This window comes from Heterocephalus glaber, unplaced genomic scaffold, assembly GCF_053883595.1.
Source record: "Heterocephalus glaber isolate CG9 unplaced genomic scaffold, H.glaber_assembly_v1.0 deba00001555, whole genome shotgun sequence".
NCBI classification, from domain to species: domain Eukaryota; kingdom Metazoa; phylum Chordata; class Mammalia; order Rodentia; family Bathyergidae; genus Heterocephalus; species Heterocephalus glaber.
In genome coordinates this window covers 4,829,781-4,848,485 of record NW_028258346.1, presented here as the reverse complement: position 1 = coordinate 4,848,485, position 18,705 = coordinate 4,829,781, and the positions used below count along the sequence as shown (strand labels likewise).

At 41.2% G+C, this 18,705-nt stretch overlaps 1 long non-coding RNA gene across 1 annotated transcript in view; it reads left to right on the top strand.

The window, feature by feature from the left end:
- The first annotated feature begins 4,548 nt into the window (after positions 1-4,548).
- LOC147824071 (uncharacterized) overlaps positions 4,549-18,705 on the top strand; it is a 30,901-nt gene continuing 16,744 nt past the window's right edge. Inside the window, exons 1-2 of the long non-coding RNA XR_015442845.1 lie at positions 4,549-4,735; positions 12,175-12,210. This is a non-coding gene — a long non-coding RNA (uncharacterized LOC147824071). The remainder of the gene's footprint in view (positions 4,736-12,174; positions 12,211-18,705) is intronic.

Here is an 18,705-nt window from a genome sequence, read left to right as displayed (position 1 = left end):
CTCTGATTCTGCATCTTCAAGTGGGGCATTCTCCTGCTTCTTCTGGACAGGCGATGGAGGTAGGAAGCAGGATGCTAGACTAGGGACTCCATTGAAGAGGCCCAGCAAGTCCTCCTACAGTCCCTCCTCAGAACCTGAAGACTCATCTCTCTTCCGCTTCTGAGCACAGACTTGGGGCAGCTGTCGGGGTGCTATCCAGACACCTTTGAGTCCAGGAGACTTCTTGAGTGGGCTAGGCATGGCAGTGAGTGTCTGTAATCCCAGCACTTGGGAGGCTGAAGTAGGAGGATGGAAGGCTGGAGAGACTCCACTGGAAGCCAGGAGACAACGCCAAAGGTAAAGGTGAAGACTGGAGCTCCTCAGAAGAAACAGGAGTGAGCTCTCCTTCTTCTTTTTCCTTTTATACCATTCTGGGTCCAATCCTCCCTAGGGTGGATGATAATCCTCCCTCATGCGGAGAAGAAGCTTAGTTCTTCCTGTGTCTGAGGGGAATTACTGAAGACAGAAGACTCACCCTGGGCTTTGGTGTGGTGGCACACGCCTGTAATTTCAGTACTTGAGAGGTTCAGGCAGGAGGATCGCCTCAGGCCAGCCTGGGCTACATAGTGAGTTCAAGGCCAGTTAGCCTGAGCTATGTATTGAGACCAAATGTTTAAAAAAAAAAAAGGAAAAAAAGAAAAGGAAAGAAAAAAATAGGAAGAGCAAAGAAAAATAAAAAGGAAAAAAAGGAGATCCAGCCTAGATGTGTCTGCCAGCAACCAGTAGGCTTCCTGCCTAAATGAAATAGAAGGGAAATGAAGAGGGAAGGCTAATTTCTGTTTCTTTGGAGGCGCTTCAGTCTTCATCCTCACCTTGGGTGTCATCTCCTGGCTTCCATCACTGACCTGTGTCTCCTGATATCGACTCCCAGGGGATGCTACAGTGAGCTCAGGGCCTTCAACTTCATCCTTCATATCTCTAGCACACAGACACTGTTCTTTATATCTCACCCATGCTACCTGCCCTTAAGGTGGGGTAGCACTCACACCGTTAATCCCAGCATCACGTTCTTGATCCCAGGAGCACAAACCCTAGATCTAGCCACCTCCAAAAAGCCCCACCTATGACCACATGAGGCTTTGTGGGGGACATCTAGACACAAATAACATGGAGCCACTAGAATGTGTTTGGTTGTGGGTTCCAGGATGGGGGTTGATACCAGAAAGATCAGGCTGTGATTAGAAACCTGAGCTTTCAGCCCCATACTCCAATGTCTGGAAAGGGGAGAGGAACTGGAAATGTAGGTAATGCCTACAGGATGAAGCCCCTACGATGAGGGATTTAGAGAGCAGCTGGGTTGGCCAGCGTCCATAGGCCAGGAGGGTAGTGTACCCAAGCTCTCCAGGGACAGAAGCTCCTGTGCTCAGGAATGTTCCAGACCTGGCTGTTCATCTGTGACCTTTATTAACAAACTGATAAGCACAAGTAAAGTAAGAAGTTTCACTGAGTTCCATGAACTGCTCTACAAATTGGGCCCTCTGAGGGGTTGTGCGAACCCTGAGGTAGAGCTGGTCATTCAGAAGCACGTCACAAACTGTGGGGTTTATGATTGGAATCTGAAGAGGGCGGTGTCTTGTGGGACTGAACCCTACCCCGTGGGACCTGAGACCATCTCCAGGTAGATAATGCGTGAACTGAACTGAATTAGAGGACACTCAGCTGGTGTCCACCAGAGAATTATTGGTCACTGTAGGGGGAAAACATCCATGCATTTTGATGACCAGAGGTGAAATATTCTGCATTGAAAAGGAGGGTAGAGAGAAAAAAGTTTACTTTTTTCTTCAGAAAGATCATCCAACATAGTATTTGATATGTAATAAAGGAAAACTACCCTAATTAGCAATAAGGGCATCTTGTAGGTAAAAAATAACTGATAAGGCACAATAAGCACTGAGACATATTCTGATTAAGTTACTGACATTTGAAGATGAGAAAAGAAATCTTTAGTTGAAAGAAAAAGTCACAGGTAAAAGGAAAGTTGGGCTTGCTGTAGTTGTCTGCTCAGGTATTCAAAGCCAGATGGCAATGGAGTGGTATCTACAAACTTCTGAAGGTAAGAATGCGAATCAACACAATTATTTCTCAGTTATAAAGTCAAGAAGCCAAGCCAGGCATGGTGACACACACCTGTAATCCCAGCCCTTGGGAGGCTGAGGCAGAGAGATCATTGTGAGTTCAAGGTCAGCCTGGGGTACATAGTAAGATCCTATCTAAAAAAACTAAAATATAAACAAGTTAAATCTACAAACAAACATCCCTCCCCTCACATGTGAGCAAACACAGGGAACATAGTACGCAGATATTTTGTGCAAAAGATAGAACCAAAACAGAAAAGGTCCTTTGACATTGAAATCCAGCAAAAGAAATGATGAACACCAAGAATTTAGGAGTCGTAAAAGAACCAGATATGAGCGTTGAATCTATTTAAAAACAGAATGAAGACTAAATAACTAGAAGTATCCTAATTACAGAACATACAGTGATAGTTTATAGCCTGGCAAAGTAAAATATAATACACTATATATAATATAATCAGTGAAAAGAAATGATAAGGAAAAAATGTAGGTAGGGGATATTGTTAAGAGTTTTATCATCTAATTAGTTATAGCAGGGAGTCAATTTGTGATATCTAAGATTAAACTACATAGAAAAATAACAACAAAACTTCCAAACCTTTAATGATTTACCAAATTTCTTTGCTTAACTCGAGATCCAGGTGGTCAGCCTGCATGTGTGTGACGGATTTGCCTATGGTTGTATGTCAGTTTTGTAAGACCAGTCTGTGTTTTAAAATATTTTAAAATGGAAATGTCTTTAGCTGGGGGTGGGTGCCTTGCCACTTGACTCTTATTTTCCACCTTTTAATTATATACATTAGGGAGACCGCCTGTTCTCATCTTGGAAAGATATATCTTTAGGAACAGATACATCCTATGCTGTAGAATAGTTTATCTGAAGTTCAGAAATTCTTATTGGAAAATGAAATAGTAATTGACCAACAGATACTTATCATTTGTTTGGTAAAGTGTGTTTTTCTTTGATAACACTGGTATTTTGACTGGTATTTCCCAACGCAATGTAATAACAGAAATCTGCTACCTCCACCTTTTTCTCAGTGTGTCTGTGACCAGCCTTGGACTTCTGCAACATGCGTGACAAGGAGAGTGACTCTCAGGAGGGATCTCTTCCTGTGGTGCTCCAGGGAAGCTTTTCCTTATGCACTGTCTTGCTCTATTTAAAACCTTAAAGGCTAAGCTGCTATCACCTCCTAGCTATTTATTTGGCTCAAATTTAACTCTCAGTTCTTTAAATAGAGTACCGATTGGGACTGAAATGAAGCCAGAAGAAACAGCTGGTTGGCTGCGAAGTTCTGGTTGGGAGGGTCTGGCCCTGGCTGGACAGGCTGAGCTGGTCATTCTTAGACCGAGTGGGTGTCAGCCGCAGGGGCCACTTTAACCTGTGGTGTGGATCAGGCTTCAGGAGGGACAGTGGAGGAACATTGGAAGGACTGGCACTGCAGCAGGATACCTGAGATTAGGCACTGCACAAAGAATTGCAGAATTATCAAATGAGTATTTCCACAGGTACTGCCTTAGCTCATTAGGGAACTGCTGAAATAAAAATAGACACCACCTTAGAAAAAGCAAAGCTAGCTTTTTATTTATAATGAATATTGTGATATCAAGAAAGTGATGCCTCTGGGATTTAGTTTCTGAGCTTCTAAATGTTTCTGTATTGAGGTGTTTCATGGGAGAAAATAAAGGCTGAACTATGTGATAGTGGCTGTGGGAATGGGGAGGAAAGGGCAGATATGAACCTCGTGAAAGAGAGAGCCACAGTTTGGGTCCTGACTGGATATGTGAACAGAGAAGGAATTGAGCTCGATCACTTCGGTGGCTGGGAGTGTTAATCACAGGTGAGTTGAGGGCTTCCACATGAGGTGTTCTTGCTTGCATGCTTGCTGCTGGTCTTAGCCACTTTCTTGGTGCTGGAACACAATACCTGCCACCCGTAAATTAAATAGGGGAGAGGTGGGGCCGGGGATTTAGCTTAGTGGTTTCGCTGTCTGCTTCGAAAGTGCAAGGACCCGAGTTCAATCCCCAGTACCAAAAAAAAGAAAACAGAAAAAAAGTGTAGTGGTAATATTTGTTCCACCACTAAAAGGGGAGAGGTGTATTTTGGTTCACATTTTGTAGGGATTTCAGTCCATAGTTGGCTGGCTCCAAAGCAGGGCAGCATGGCAGAGGAGCCTGGTAGAGGAGCAGCTGCTCATGTTGTGGTGGAGGGGAAGCAAAGAGCCAAGGAAGGAGCTAGGAGGGAGAAAAACTCTTCCGGGTCACATCCCCAGTGACCCACCTCTGAGCAGACCCCACCTCCAGACAGCAAGTCAGCTATAAGCCCCATAATCCAATCACCTTTGAGCGCAGAGGCTTTGGGAGGGCATCTAGATATGAACCCTAACACTGCTGCCTTTGCAGGTAGCACCATTACTGTCACTGGCAGGTGATTTCCCTCTGTCTTGTCAGCACCGACAGGGACAGTTATGAGAGGACAACCTCTCAGAAGCACTTAGTGTCCACTGCAGAGGGACGTGATGTATATAACATTCTGATTATAGAAAACCAAGTTCAAGAATTTGTGGAAGGCTGACTCCAATTGACGTGTTGATTAACTTCAAAATTCAGCAGGGAGAAAGGTAAAGTTTTTGCTCCTAAGATATTTCAGGCATATTTAGGCAATGGTATATATTTTTATCCCACTGGCTATTGAGCAGAACTCTCTGTGGAAATTGTTACCCTCACCTTGTGTGTCATCCTGACATTCTTTTATTTTGCATCTGAGGGTACTGTGCACAGAAACGGCTGCTTACTTTTGGTTGTGTTTAATGTCCAATTTATTAGAATTACAAATCAGAAATTTTTTATGTCTCTTAAATTATGTTTGCAACTCTTATTAATAAATCTGAAAAAATTAAGAAAAATTGTTTTGCTTTTTTTTTTTTGAGACAGGGTCATGTTGTGTAGTTCAGGCTGATCTCAAACTTGTGACAATCCTCCTGCCTCAGCCTCCTGTGTGCTGGGATTACAGGCATGTGCCACCATGACCGGCTTGCTTTCACTTGCTTTTTAAAAATCAATGTTCCAGGGGCCAGGGATTTAGTTCAGTGGTTCTGCCGCCTGCCTCGAAAGAGCAAGGTCCTGAATTCGATCCCTGGTACACCCCCACAAAAAAAAATCAATATTCCATTAATCTATAAATTCAACACATTAAATTCCCATAACTAAAATTAATGTGAGTTTCAATAAATATTTTAAACTATGTTTTCAAGTTTAATACCATAGCATCAAATTCAAGATGCCAAAAACTATAGGATACGCCATTATTGTATGTACTATTAGAAAGGAAACACACTGTCAATTTTATCTTATTGCATTTATTGTGAGATACTCCAATGAAGGCTGTAGATTTTTTAAAATGAGAAAAAAGTCCATCTGGAATTGATAAAAATACTGAATACTTGATTATCTGAAATAGTATAAATGTAGGCACTAAGCATTTAAACAACTCTTGTAAATCTAAACACATGTAAATTAATGTTTAGATTTCTTTTGTTGTTGTTTCTTTTAGTTTTTGAGACAGAGTCTCCCTATATAGTTCAGGCTGGCCGTAAGCTCACTAGGTGGCCCAGGCTGGCCTCAAACTTGTGACAATCCTCCTGCCTCAGCCTCTTGAGTGCTGGAATTACAAGTGTGCAACACCACGCCCATCTCCAATATACAGATTTCTAAATGAAGCATCTATTAAATATTTCATTGCTATTCATAAATGTAATCAAGTTTTATTACACACTCTAAAATAAAAATTTAAAGAACCTATGGAAAAGTTCAATAAATCATAGCATCATGTCATTTTCCATAATATGTCAGGTTCTCTTAAACATCTTAAACTGCATCTTAAATGTAGACATCTTAAACTGCAAACACACAAAGGTTTTCTAGATGTTTATAAGATTTATTACTAAACAAAAAAAGAATGCGTTAGTTACTTGACCATTCTTATTCTTACTCCATCGCCTCCATAGTATTGCAACATCACATATCCAATGGGCAGACTTACTATCACAGTTGGGCTCAGGTTATTGGTTCTCAATAACCAATAGATCAGTGATTCTTAAACTTTTAGATATCCAGACCCTATAATCTTGGAAATTATTGAGAAGCTCAAAGAACTTTTGTTTATGCAGGTTGTGATTGGTGATATTTACTACAAGGTACATTAAATCTGAGAAATTGTTTTTACTGATTTATTTAAAAATAACAATAGTCTAGGTGTGTCGCTTCCCAACTGTAATCCCAGCACTCAAGAGGCTGAAGCTGGAGAATCTTGCCTATATAGTGGCTACACATTGAGTTCACGGCCAGCCTGGGCTACATGGTGAGACCTTGTCAACAACACAACAACAATGGTAACTACTGTTACCATTACTTCTAACTACTGATGTTAACATTATGTTAACGTAAATATTTTATGAAAAAGCCCTATTTTCCCAAGGGAAAAAAGTTTGTTAAAAAGATGAATGAGAAGAGTGGGATTGTTTTTTGCTTTTTACAAATGCTTTCAATGTGTTCCTTAATGAAAGAGAGTTGGAGTCTCAGATCTGCTTCTGCACTCGCTCTGTAGTGACATCCCAAGTTCTGTGGCCTCTGCATACTCATGGGACACAGAGGAAAAGGCCAATCATTTCTCAGTATTATGAAAATAGTTCAGCCTCGTGGCTCTCCCTTGCTCTGGATCACGCTCTGAAATCTGCAGAGTCAGACAGTCAGGCCAGTATCTGTATGTTCCATGGCAGGATAATTCTACCCAAAGCCACAGACTGACACATCAAGGCCTCTCTTACACTTGATCTGTCTGCTGGATCAGTGGGGGCGAGTTCTTGTCTCCATCACCAGACATTTTAAATGCTTCATCCTTACTCAATTGCAACATTTTATCATCTGATTTAAAGATGGAAATGTCTTTTGTTTTTTTCTAGTAATGGGGATTGAACTCAGGGCTGCCTCACACTAAACTGTCTCCCAGCCCTTTTTATGTTTTATTTTGAGATAGGGTCTTGCTGAATTGCTCAGTTTGGCCTGGGTCTTGTGATCCTCTTGCCTCAGCCTTCCAAGTAGATGGGATTACAGACAGGCGCCACCATGCCTAGTTGGAAATCTTTTTACTGAAGGGTTAGAACTCACTGCATTTTGCACTTTGTCATTTAGGTTCTTGTATTACCCTGTTCATTTTATCTTTTTTTTAAAATCTTGATCACAAGTCTGTAGTCAGCTTTTTGCTAGGACCCCACGTCCTGTTCCCTTGAATGTAGTAGCCAATACTCAGACGCTGTTACTTTGTGTTCAGCAGTAGCTGGAAGGCCCTTTATTAGAGATGTTGTAGAAGCAGGAGCTGGACTCGCTAGGCCAGTGCTCACAAGCTCTCTGTTCATTCTGAGAGCCTGTACTCCTTTCAACTATGAAAAAGTCCCAGCTTCCCTGATGACCCATGGAGGGGCAGGCTCTGTTTTTTCCCCCATACTCAGTCTCTCTTTTCCCTTTTGTGACAGGGACCCAAAACGTGTTTAGATAATTTCTGTGTCCAGTTAAAAAGACAGAATTCCCTGGATCCCTTGCAACCAGAGGCCACCTTGTGGTTTAATTCTGGCCCATGAAATGTAAGCAAGAGTCCACCCAGTGGGGCTTCTGGGAAAGTGATTGTTTCCCTTATTTTTAAAAAAGGTGACATTTACAAGATATATGTCTTTTTACATTCCCCTGTCTGGAACATAGATGCAATGCCTGGAGATGGGGCAGCCCTCTATGACCACGAAGAAGAAAGCCCAAGATCAGGAAGTGATAGGAGACTCCTTTTGGATTTCTTGTTACATGAGGAAAAGAATCTATCTTTTAAAAATTCCTGATTGTACTCAGTACAAAAATTTTAAAATTAGTGGGTTTCAATCTGCTTTTTAAATATACCTGTGTTTTGAATACAGCTTTCATCAGAAGCCAGATATCCTATGTCACTCTTGGCTAATTTTAGGCACCTCTCTAAATGTTTCTGTGTCTTTTTTTCTTCACTGCTAAGATGGAGAAGTCATGAAAATGAGTGTGATTCCTGTGAGGATGGTCAAAGAGGAAGAAAAGAACCTCTAATCCTCAGTGACTATGCACAACACAGCTCATCTTTTTCTCACAGGAAGTCTGATAGAAGTTGGTGACTTTTATAATTCCAGTCTTTCTTGTGACCTAGAAATCCAAACTGCTTCCATCTTGAGAACTTCCTCTCAACATCTGACCTCCATAGCCATCATGGCAGAGGAGGGGAGCCGCAGGGAGGTCTTGTCTTCTATCTGCTTCCCCTTAGGAGTGACATTTCTTCTCCCAGCCTATTGGCCAGAATTAGTCACATGACTCTGGCTGATTGCAGGGTAGGTTGGGATTATTCATGTTGGGAACCGGGAAGTCCTAATGGCACTAAATCTTCACTGACCTTTTTTAGTCAAATAAACATTCAAATTTAGGTTCCATTCATATTAACTCCTAATGAACTCAAGTGTGGATTAATCCACTTGATGAAGTTAGAGCCCTCATAAGCCAATCATTTCCTAAAGCCTATCAGCGGAGAACCAAGCCTTTAACACCATGAGCTTTTCTAAATTTAAAAAATTTTTATTAGTACATGTTTGAGGTACATAACACCACAAGCTTTTGGAGAACATTTTGGATCCCAACCATTACAAGGTATAATAGTTGCAATTACATTAATTTCTAATATTTTATTATACTCTATTATAATATCTTTTTATTTATGTCTTTTTCAAACCTTCACACAGGCAGAGACACATCTGTTGTATTCACAGTTGTATTCCTTGTGCTCAGCTGTACCTGGAATATAACGTACTTTGTGAAATGTGCTGCAATATTTGTTAAATTAATGAATACATATATAATCTACAGTACTTTGACCTATTGGAAGAAAGAAAGTTATACAAGGGAGTAATAAAGAAATACTTTTAAAACCAGAAAGTGAAGGTAACTGAATGAACATTATTAGTAATCTGCTAGTGTGATGGTGGACTTGATTAGCCGCTATATTTCTTTTCTTTTTTAGGAATTAAACATCTATTATTCCTCTAATTGCAACACAAAATATTTACACGTTCTCTTCAGATGAAAAAATTGCTATAATAGAAAATCTAACAATTGTAATTTTTTATTATGTACTTTATGTTACTAAATGCTTTCTAAATTTTCATACTTCTTTTTAAAAAAATCTCTTTGGGCATTATTAAAAGATCTGGGTGAGGGTTTTTTTGTTGTTTTTTTTTTGGTACCGGGGATCGAACTTGGGGCCTTGTGCTTGCAAGGCAGGCAGCGAAACCACTGAACTAAATCCCCTGCCCTAGGGTGAGATTTAAAAAATTATTCTGTGTGTGTGTGTGTGTGTGTGTGTGTGTGTGTGGTGCTGGTTATCTATCCCATGGCCTTGAACATGCTAGGCAAGTGCTCTACTCTTGATCTGCATCCCCAGCCTAAGTTTTTATCTTTTAGAATATTTTCATTGAATGGTTATTGATTCTGAAATGTCCACAGTCTTTCTTTTAATTTTTTACCTCTTATTACCATGTTAAAGGCTTTAGAGTTAGCACATGTGTGGTAAAACAACCGATTACTTATGATTCAAATCCATCCACCCCCTAATTTCCCTATGAAACTTGTAAGATGTTAAAAGAATCACATGTTTTACAATCAAGTCTTGTATCTCTGATGTCTGAAAATCCTTGTAAATTTTTATCTCTGTTCCTTAGAAAAGAGTGAAGAATGAGTCTGGTCTCTTCATGCATAAAAAGTGATTTCCTCCCACAGCAGAATGTGTGGGGAAGATAACAGTCTTCAACCTCACAGCTATATGTCCAAGTCAGAGACTTGGTGTCTGGGTTGTTAGATACAAGCAGAGTAATAAAGATAGCTTTCCTGAGTTACATTCAGGGGAGAAGATAATATTGGCCTTACCTAGACCAGGCATGAACTCCAGACCAGTTTTTAAAATGTGGTAATAAGTCATCCTAAGACTGATTCATTGTTTCTGAGAAGCCTCCTTTGATATCTCAGTCAGGAGCTTTAATTCCTTTGGAGCCTGAGTGATTCAGAGCTGATGTCACCTCTCTACCCTTATCTGGGGTTTGTACAGGTGCAAACGCCCCAGCGCGATGCCAGCCTGACCAGTGTGTGGCAGACACTTCCCTTCCTTCCAGATGGTCCTCTAGCCAGGCCAGCTGGGTCACTGCCAGCCTCTTGTGATGACCACTAGGAACATCACGGGGTCTAGGAGCAGGCTGTTCTCTAGTGTTCAGACTTTTCTGTTCAAATTCATATTCCTAAGGACCATATGTTTTTTTGCCTGTCTACGAGTATCACGCCCACTTTTTCATTCCTTGAAAGGCTCAGTAGTACTTTTTTGGGTCACATGTAGGCCTAAATGGGCTTTACACTATGAATAGAAGTTGTGACATATTTTCCATGGCATGGCTTCACATGCTATTGTTTGGTCAATGATTTTTGTTGTGTATTTCTCAGAGTTAAAAGTTTTTAAATGTCTGAAACCCAGATGCCAACTGTCCACAAGGACAGCTTGTGTTCTCATTTTATGCAAACCTAGACACATAGTGGGGGGATGGTTATGTGGTCTCACAGTATGGTGCTTAGTAATGCTGGAGCTGAAGCTTTGCTCTGGCTGTGTGACCTTTGGCATCTGAATTAATCTCTTGGCCTCTACTTCTTTTTTTTTTGTATTAAATTCTTTTATTGGTACATTGTAGGTATACAACACAATTACATTTCTCACTGGGAATTGTACCTTTACATAATGCATCTTGGTTCTTATTTTTTCCCCATTCCTAGCCCTCCCTTCACCTCCTCCACCCTTCCCTATTTACAAAGACTTTATTTCCATTTTTTCCATTTCTCATCATTTTTCCTTTCCCTTCTTTCCTTTCCCCTGCCCCTCCCACTACCCCTACCCCTTTGGACCTTTTCTTCCTATTTTACATTATTGATTATTCATTCTAATCATTGGTACATTTTAGGTATACAATATAATGACATTCATCATTGGAAATTTACGGCCTCTACTTTTTTTATCTCTAAGTGGATATGATAAAAGTACATGGTCCACAAGGTCATTTTCAGGATCAGGAAAGTAATAATTCATGTAAATTGTTCCATAAATTGCAGCTCTTCATTAATAGGAAATATGGGGTTTACAAAAATTTTTATTAAGGAAAATTTTTTTTTTTTTTTTTTTTTTTTGGTACCAGGGATTGAACTTGGGACCTTGTGCTTGGAGGCAGGTGGTGGAACCACTGAGCTAAATCCCCGGCCCTTTAAGGAAAATCTTAAATGTACATAAAAGTAGAGAGAAAAGTACAATGAGCTTCCATATCCTGGTCTTCTATCTTCAATGATTATCACTTTGTAGACAGTCTTATCTCTTTTTTCTTACTCTTTTCCTCAGTATTCATTTGAAAAAGATCTCAGATTTCATATACTTTTAGTGTATGTTTCTTAAAAATAAAGAAAAACCTCATTTTAAAATAATGATGCCACTATCAGATATAAGAATTAATAAAAATCCTTAATATCAATGATCAGACCGCTGTTCAAATTTCTCATTGTCTCATAGAGATCATAATCAGTTTACTTGTTTGAATTAAGTTCCAATTAAGGTTTCACATTGTGATTTTTTTGGTGTATCTTTTAAGTCTTTTTTTGTTTTTTTTTTGGTACTGGGGATCGAACTCGGGACCTTGCACTTGTGAGAAAGGCAAGGGAACCACTGAGCTAATTCCCAGGCCCTTTTAAGTCCTTTTTAATCCATAGTTTTCTTCACATTCTTTTTTGTCCTTGTAATTAAAACGTTAATGCTGTTGGGCGTCTGGATTTTGCTAAAGTGTGTAACATGTGCCTTTCTCTCCTCTAGTTCTTGTGAATTGACATTGGATCTTGAGGCATTGTCAGATTTAAGTCTGAGTTTTCAGTAACAGAATGTTATAGGATAAATGCTTAATTCTCCCTCCCACTTTTTCTCTTTCAGCACTGGAGATTGGATTCAGGGCTTTGTCCATGTTAGGTAAGTGCTTTACCACTGAGCTACTTCCTGAGGCCTTTCCCAAATTTTATTTTGAAACAAGTTCTTGCTAAGTCACCCAGGCTGGCCTCAAACTTCTGATCCTCCTGTTTCAGACTCCCAAGTAGGTGAGATTATAGGCATACACCGCCACACCTGGCTCCTTTATCAGTTTTCAAAATAGTAAGTTTAGCTTCCTACTATTACAGACAGCTAAATTAGATAGAAATTAATACACAGATAGGGATTGGGCCTTTGAGGAAGTCAGCACACACAAAATAAAGACACCAGAAGTGTGGCTGGAGACGAATCTGAAGAGAGCCAGGCCTCAATAGCCAGGCCTTCAAATCTCCCCTAGCGATAAACAGCAGCTTGAGATTGTACTATAATTAGCACCACTTGGTCCAGTGGGCACAGATGGGCATTAGACACATAGATGGATGGCCAGTTCATGCGGACCCAAACTCCCCTCCATTCTAAGAGTTCTTTTGTTTTTTCCTTGTACCCTTGCTATGTGACTCGTTTCCCTGTTGGATCAACATTAAGTGACTATACTTGTACTCTTATAGGTTAGTTGTAGTTTGATCCACATTGGGATTTTGCTGTATAAATTATCCCTGGCAAAGGGCCTCCTGGAAACCCAGGAGCTATTCTTCTCCCTATTTCCAATAAAACTCTCCCAAATTCTTCCCTTGGTTTGCAACGTCATTCCTCGACGTGAGACCACAAACTCGCCACATTTGACATCTAATATGTTGGGAGTTATTTTTTTCCTATGTCACTAGTATCTTGACAGTAACCAGTTTGGTTTTACTTTGCTTTACTATTACAAACTAATAAAGTAAGCCCATCTGATGGATTTAAATCTTGCCATTACTGTTATAATGCTCAAATTGTTCCGTCTTTGGCTGGTGGGAGCCTCTTCATGTTTGTTCCTAGTCCTTTTGACCTGATTCTGTTTTTTTTTTGTTTGTTTGTTTGTTTGTTTTTTTGTACCTGGGATCGAACTCGGGTTCTTGTGCTTGCACAGCAGGTGGTGAAACCACTGAGCTAAATCCCTGGCCCTTGACCTGATTCTGCAGTCTTTGACAACACATTCCAAGCTCATCTTTTATTTCCGCTGCCCCTGGAATTAGTTCTGAGGTTCCACTATTTCTTTATGTAGAAATGGTTTTCAAGGTCACTCGTAGGGCATTTGAGTGCTCATTGCTATTTACTTAGTTACTGCTTCTAAGATGTTTTCTGCTATTTTCTCAAGGAATGGACCCAGGAAATATCATATTTTTGATTTAAAGGTATGATACAGTATTCATTCATATGATACTTCAGATTTAAACTTATGACTATAGGATTTCTACTTGACCTCTTCCATCTAAATTAGTCATTTTTTTCCTCCTATGCCCACAATCTCAATTCTCAGTGAACTATTAGAGAATTTGAACATTAGAAATCTACTCATTTGCCTTGTCCCCTATTTTATACACATGACCATCTCAGAAACCAACAGTGTGACCCAAGAGCTTTAAAGAGTCTTTTATTAGTTTTTCTTTTTTCTTTTTTTTTTGGTACCGGGGATTGAACTCGGGACCTTGCGCTTGCAAGGCAGGCAGCAGCACCACTGAGCTCAATCCCCAGCCCCTATTACTTTCTCTTAACACTTCTTTTTATCCTTATAGGACATCCCACTGAGAGTTTCAGCCAAAGTATTGTGTTTGTAAGTCATGGGGAATATTCCTCTTTGGTCATTATACCACTGGCTAGCCACACATTTAGGATCATTTATTTCCTTTTATGTTTTAGCTTTCAGGATATCCTCTTCATAATTTAATTCTAAATTACTTAACATTTACAGGATCCCTAAAGTTAAACCTACCCAACAAATCACATTTAAAGATGTCTAGGTCTAGTTTCTGTCCCTTTCTTTTCTTCCCCTATACCTAAATATTATTATTTTTAATTTCATGGTTAGATTTTTGTTGTTTAAAAAATGAAATCATATATATTTATTAAACATAAGCAAATAGATGTGTATACTTGGCTCTTATGCAAGCTGTAGCATAATGTACACACTTCCTAGATATTGCTTCCTTCACTTATTAATCTCTCTCTCTCTCTCTCTCTCTCTCTCTCTCTCTCTCTCTCTCCTCCTCCTCCTCTGTCTCTAAGTGCTAAGCAGACACTGGAGCAGCAAGCAAATCCCTGGCCCCTCCTCTCCCTTTGCAGCTACGGAGTCCTCATCATATGGGTGCGCCATGTTTATTCCACTTGTCCCTTCTTCATGGACATTTTGATTTTTCCAAGTTTTCTTTTTTTGTTATTGTTGCAAATGGTGCTACAAGGGATAGCTTTGTGCATGTCTAATTGGAGCTTTGCCCATGTATGTTTGAGATACATTTCTCCATACAGGGTTGCTAGGTAGGAGAAACAGAGATTTGAAAGCAGAAAGACAAGGGCTTTCCTTTCCTAATTCCTTTCATTACTTCACTTCTTCCTGGCAGCTTTCTCTACAGTAACAGGAATGCTCTGCACGCTCTTACGTGTGCAGAAACATCCTCTCCCGGCAACCTTGGGATCCCTGGCCCAGCCAAGAGTCTCCAGGTATCAGACTCTGCTGTTGGAAGACACTGGGATAGTGTGTGTGTGTGTGTGTGTGTGTGTGTGTGTGTGTGTGAGTCTGAAAGATGTTTGTGATTGTGAGATGTACACTTATGGAACTCCAGTTGTAACGTCCATATGCATAACCCATAAAGATGAAGACCTCTGTAGTTTAAATCCTATTCTGTCCAAACCATTGAAACCTGTGGTCTTGGCTAATATGGAGGAGATGGTAAAAAAGAAAGGTCCTACTGGGGAGGATTATTCTCTTTACAAACTGCACAGAAATAAATCTAGTTAAAAGAGATCACTCACAAAGAAAAAAAGAGTGGTGATCACTCATTCACATCTGTGATTTTCAGGTCTCTATTCATCTTGAAAATCCTTCTTCAGCTCTGCCGACCTGGTCACTGTCCTAACCAGGAATTACGTGCTCAGCTGGATTTCAGGGCCTCGGCATGGCTTTACCCGAGGGATTGCTATTTCCCCTGCAGCTCTCCTCAGCACTTGGCTTAAAACTTACAGTCTCTAAGAAATTTATCTGGCTGACTCCGCTTAGCTAGGGTTCTACATGCCTCAAGTGTAAGGTTGCCAGGTTCAGCAAATCATAATACAGGATGCCCAGTGAAACTTGAATTTGGGGCAGATGATGAATACTTTTTAATGTAAGCATGGAACATAGTAATACTAAATTATTTATTATTTATGAAGTTCAAATATACCTGGTGGGCCCTGTACTTTGTCTGACAACTCAGGTTTAAAGGTCTTCAAAACCAAATAATTCCCAAACATTGACAAGTTGTTTATTAGGTTGCTTTCAAAAGTTTCTATGAGTGCCAGGGGTAATGGTGCACACCTATAATCCCAGCAGTCAGGAGACTGAGGCAGGAGGATCGCCACAGGCCTGGGCTACACAGTGAGTTTAAGGCCAGCCTAAACTACATAGTGAGACCCTGTCTCAAAACACCAGGAAAAAAAGTTCCTTTGAGTGATTGTATGAATGTACAGTAGTTTGGTAAGTACTGTAGATTATAAATTCCTTGAAAGCAGAAACTTTCTCCTGTGGCTTACCTCTCATCTGTCCACACTCCTAGTGCTCTCAGTTCTAATGTTTGATCTTCAAAATGAGCTTTGTTGTTCATTAAACAGAAAACAATCTCTATTCTTGAGAAACAGATGTCTGTGATTTAAACGTAAAGCAATATAAAGTCGAGTAATACTTCTTTTTACACTAGTCTAAATTTCTGCAGCTGATTAGAGTAAACCAGAAGTTATTTTCATTGTACATACATATATATTTGTTTGTTTGTTTGCTTTGCTTTGTTTTTTGAGTCTGAGTCTCACTTTGTAGTTCAAGTTGGCCTTGAACTAATGACAGTCCTCCTGCCTCAGCCTCCTGAGTATTAGGATACAGGTAGGCATCATCACGTCGGAGTTCATTTATCTTTTTGTTTGTTTGTTTGTTTGTTTTGAGACAAAGTCTCACTTTGAAGTGCAGGCTGGCCTTGAATTGGTGATGATTCTCCCACCTCAGCCTCCCGAGTGCTTGGATTACAGGTGTGTGCCACCATGTGCAGCTTCATTTACTATATTTTATCCTTACAAAATTATAGTATTATATATATACATTGAAGTAATTCATTTTGATAGCTAGCTACTTCTTGCTTTTGTTAAAGAAATTGCATTCAGCACTAAGAGAAAACAAAAATTTGCATTACGCAGTCAGATCTGTTTTGGCCAAGGCTTGAAGTCAGCAAAGCTCTGGCTCTTTTAATTCAACAGAGGGGGACAACTTCGGTGTTGATTGCTGTCTGGGGAGAATTTGCTGACTTCCACCTCCAAGGGTTCAAATGTAGAAGCTTTGTTTAAAAAATGAGTTCTCTATATGCAGTCCAGGCTGGCCTTGAACTCTCAGCGATCCTCTTGCCTCAGCCTCCTGAGTGACAGGATTACAAGGACAGGCTGATTTTTGAAGAGCATTTGTTTGTTCTGAGTATTGAGAATTAGGGGACTAAGTAAAAAAGCCAACTGAGATAATAACCAGGTGTCAAGTTTATGTTAGCAACTGAGTGGGATAGAATTCATAATACTATGAATTTCAGTATGGAAAGCAGTTTAGTTTGCTGTGGACTCTCTGAAGAGAATGCTCTGGTGTATTTTGGGATTTTGAAACTCGAATCTTGGTTTCTGAGGGAACTGGCAAGGTTGGAAAGGGAAGAGGCTGACGCTATACCCAAAGCAGACAGGCGGTGCCGGGGAGGGTTTGACAGGGTGGGGAGGGGCTAGGGCTGCTCTTTCTCTAAAGGAGCAAAGAGGGAAAAGATCTGAAGAGGAGCCCCTTCTCCTCTGATGCCCGCTGTGAGAGGGAAGGCCAGGCCAGGACCCTGCTTGACCCCGGTTTCCGAGGGCGGCCAGGGCGTCACGGGGGAGAGGCTGGGGGCGCAGTGGGCCCCCATCAAGGAAGGTTCAAATGAGCTCTCGGAGTTAGAAAGGACATCGGATTTTAGAAATGGCAAATTATTAGAAAGATGGACTGCAGATTTTTATTTTAAAACTGTGAATTTTACTATTAAGTAAAGTGGTTCTGAACACGGTGTGTAAGTCACAGTGCAGTGTGTTTGAGCACACAGGGCCGGCCACCCTCAGACCCTGATGGGGACGAGGGCTGCGACCTCGGGTGTGGCTTCCGAGGGTGCACTTACTGCCCGCAGGGCCTCGTTAGACGCCCCCATGTGCAGGTGTCTCAAGCCGAGATCCACTGCCTCGAAGGGCGGCTTCCGGGGACACTGGGCCGCGCAGAGGCGCAGTTTACAGGTGCAAAGTGCAGGCCCAGCCCTGCGGTTTCCTGTGTCTTTAAGACCCTGAGGGCTTTTTGGTGAGTGTCCTGGAAGAAGAAAACACCTCAAGTAAAGCTTATGTCCTGAAGAGGGTTTTTCTTAACAGTATAACCCTAAAATTCCGATTTTCCTTATCTCCCTTTTACCTATCTTTATATCATTTATCCTACCTCAAGGTGCATCCGTTTTCCTCCAAATGACTCAGTTGTATCCTTCTTTATGACCGAGTAGTACTCCCCTGTGTAAATGCCACATTTCTTCATACCTTCATCTGTTGAGGTTGTTTCTGGCCGAGATTCCACTCGAATCGGTGGACTGAGGACAGCGGTTCCCTGCCCGAAGAGGACGGCCTCAGCCAAGACACTGGAGGCCTGAACAGAACCGGAAGCCACTCCTGCCCGCTGTCCTGCGGTCCCCTGGACCCTGGCCTCTCCCGCCTGCAGCCTGGCCCTCAGCCTGGGGCTGACACCGCTGTTGCCCTCGGTCCTCCAGCCTTCAGACCGGAACTGCTGCCTGGTTCTGCTGGGCTTCCAGGCTGTGGGATCCTCGGATTTCATAATCGCGGGAGCCGACTCCATGTCGTATCGTGTCACGTCACGTATGCATCATATATCATAGCTAGTTGATTCTGTTTCTCTGGAGGATCCAGACACAGACAATATATATATATATATATATATATTTGGTACCGGGGATCGAACTTGGGTCCTTGCGCTTGCGAGGGAGGCAGGCGCCGGAACCACTGAGCTATATCCCCGGCCCTTCCTCCATATTTTTAATAACTTATTTATAAAAGTGAGATTTCTAGGTTAAAGACTGTTTTCATTTTTGGCCGCATCGTGAAACATTTTGAAATCAACTCACAGTGAAGCGATCTGGGCCCGGGGCTGTGAGGCTCGGAGGGAACGCGACGCCGAGTGGAGCTGCACGGCAGAGGCTCCCTCCTGCCACCTAGCGGCAGGGTCTCTAACGTGCAGCCTCAACCTTTTGAAATGTAGAAATTCAGGAAAAATCCACGGAACGGCCCTGAACAAAATGTTCTCATTTTAACCATTATAAAAAATGT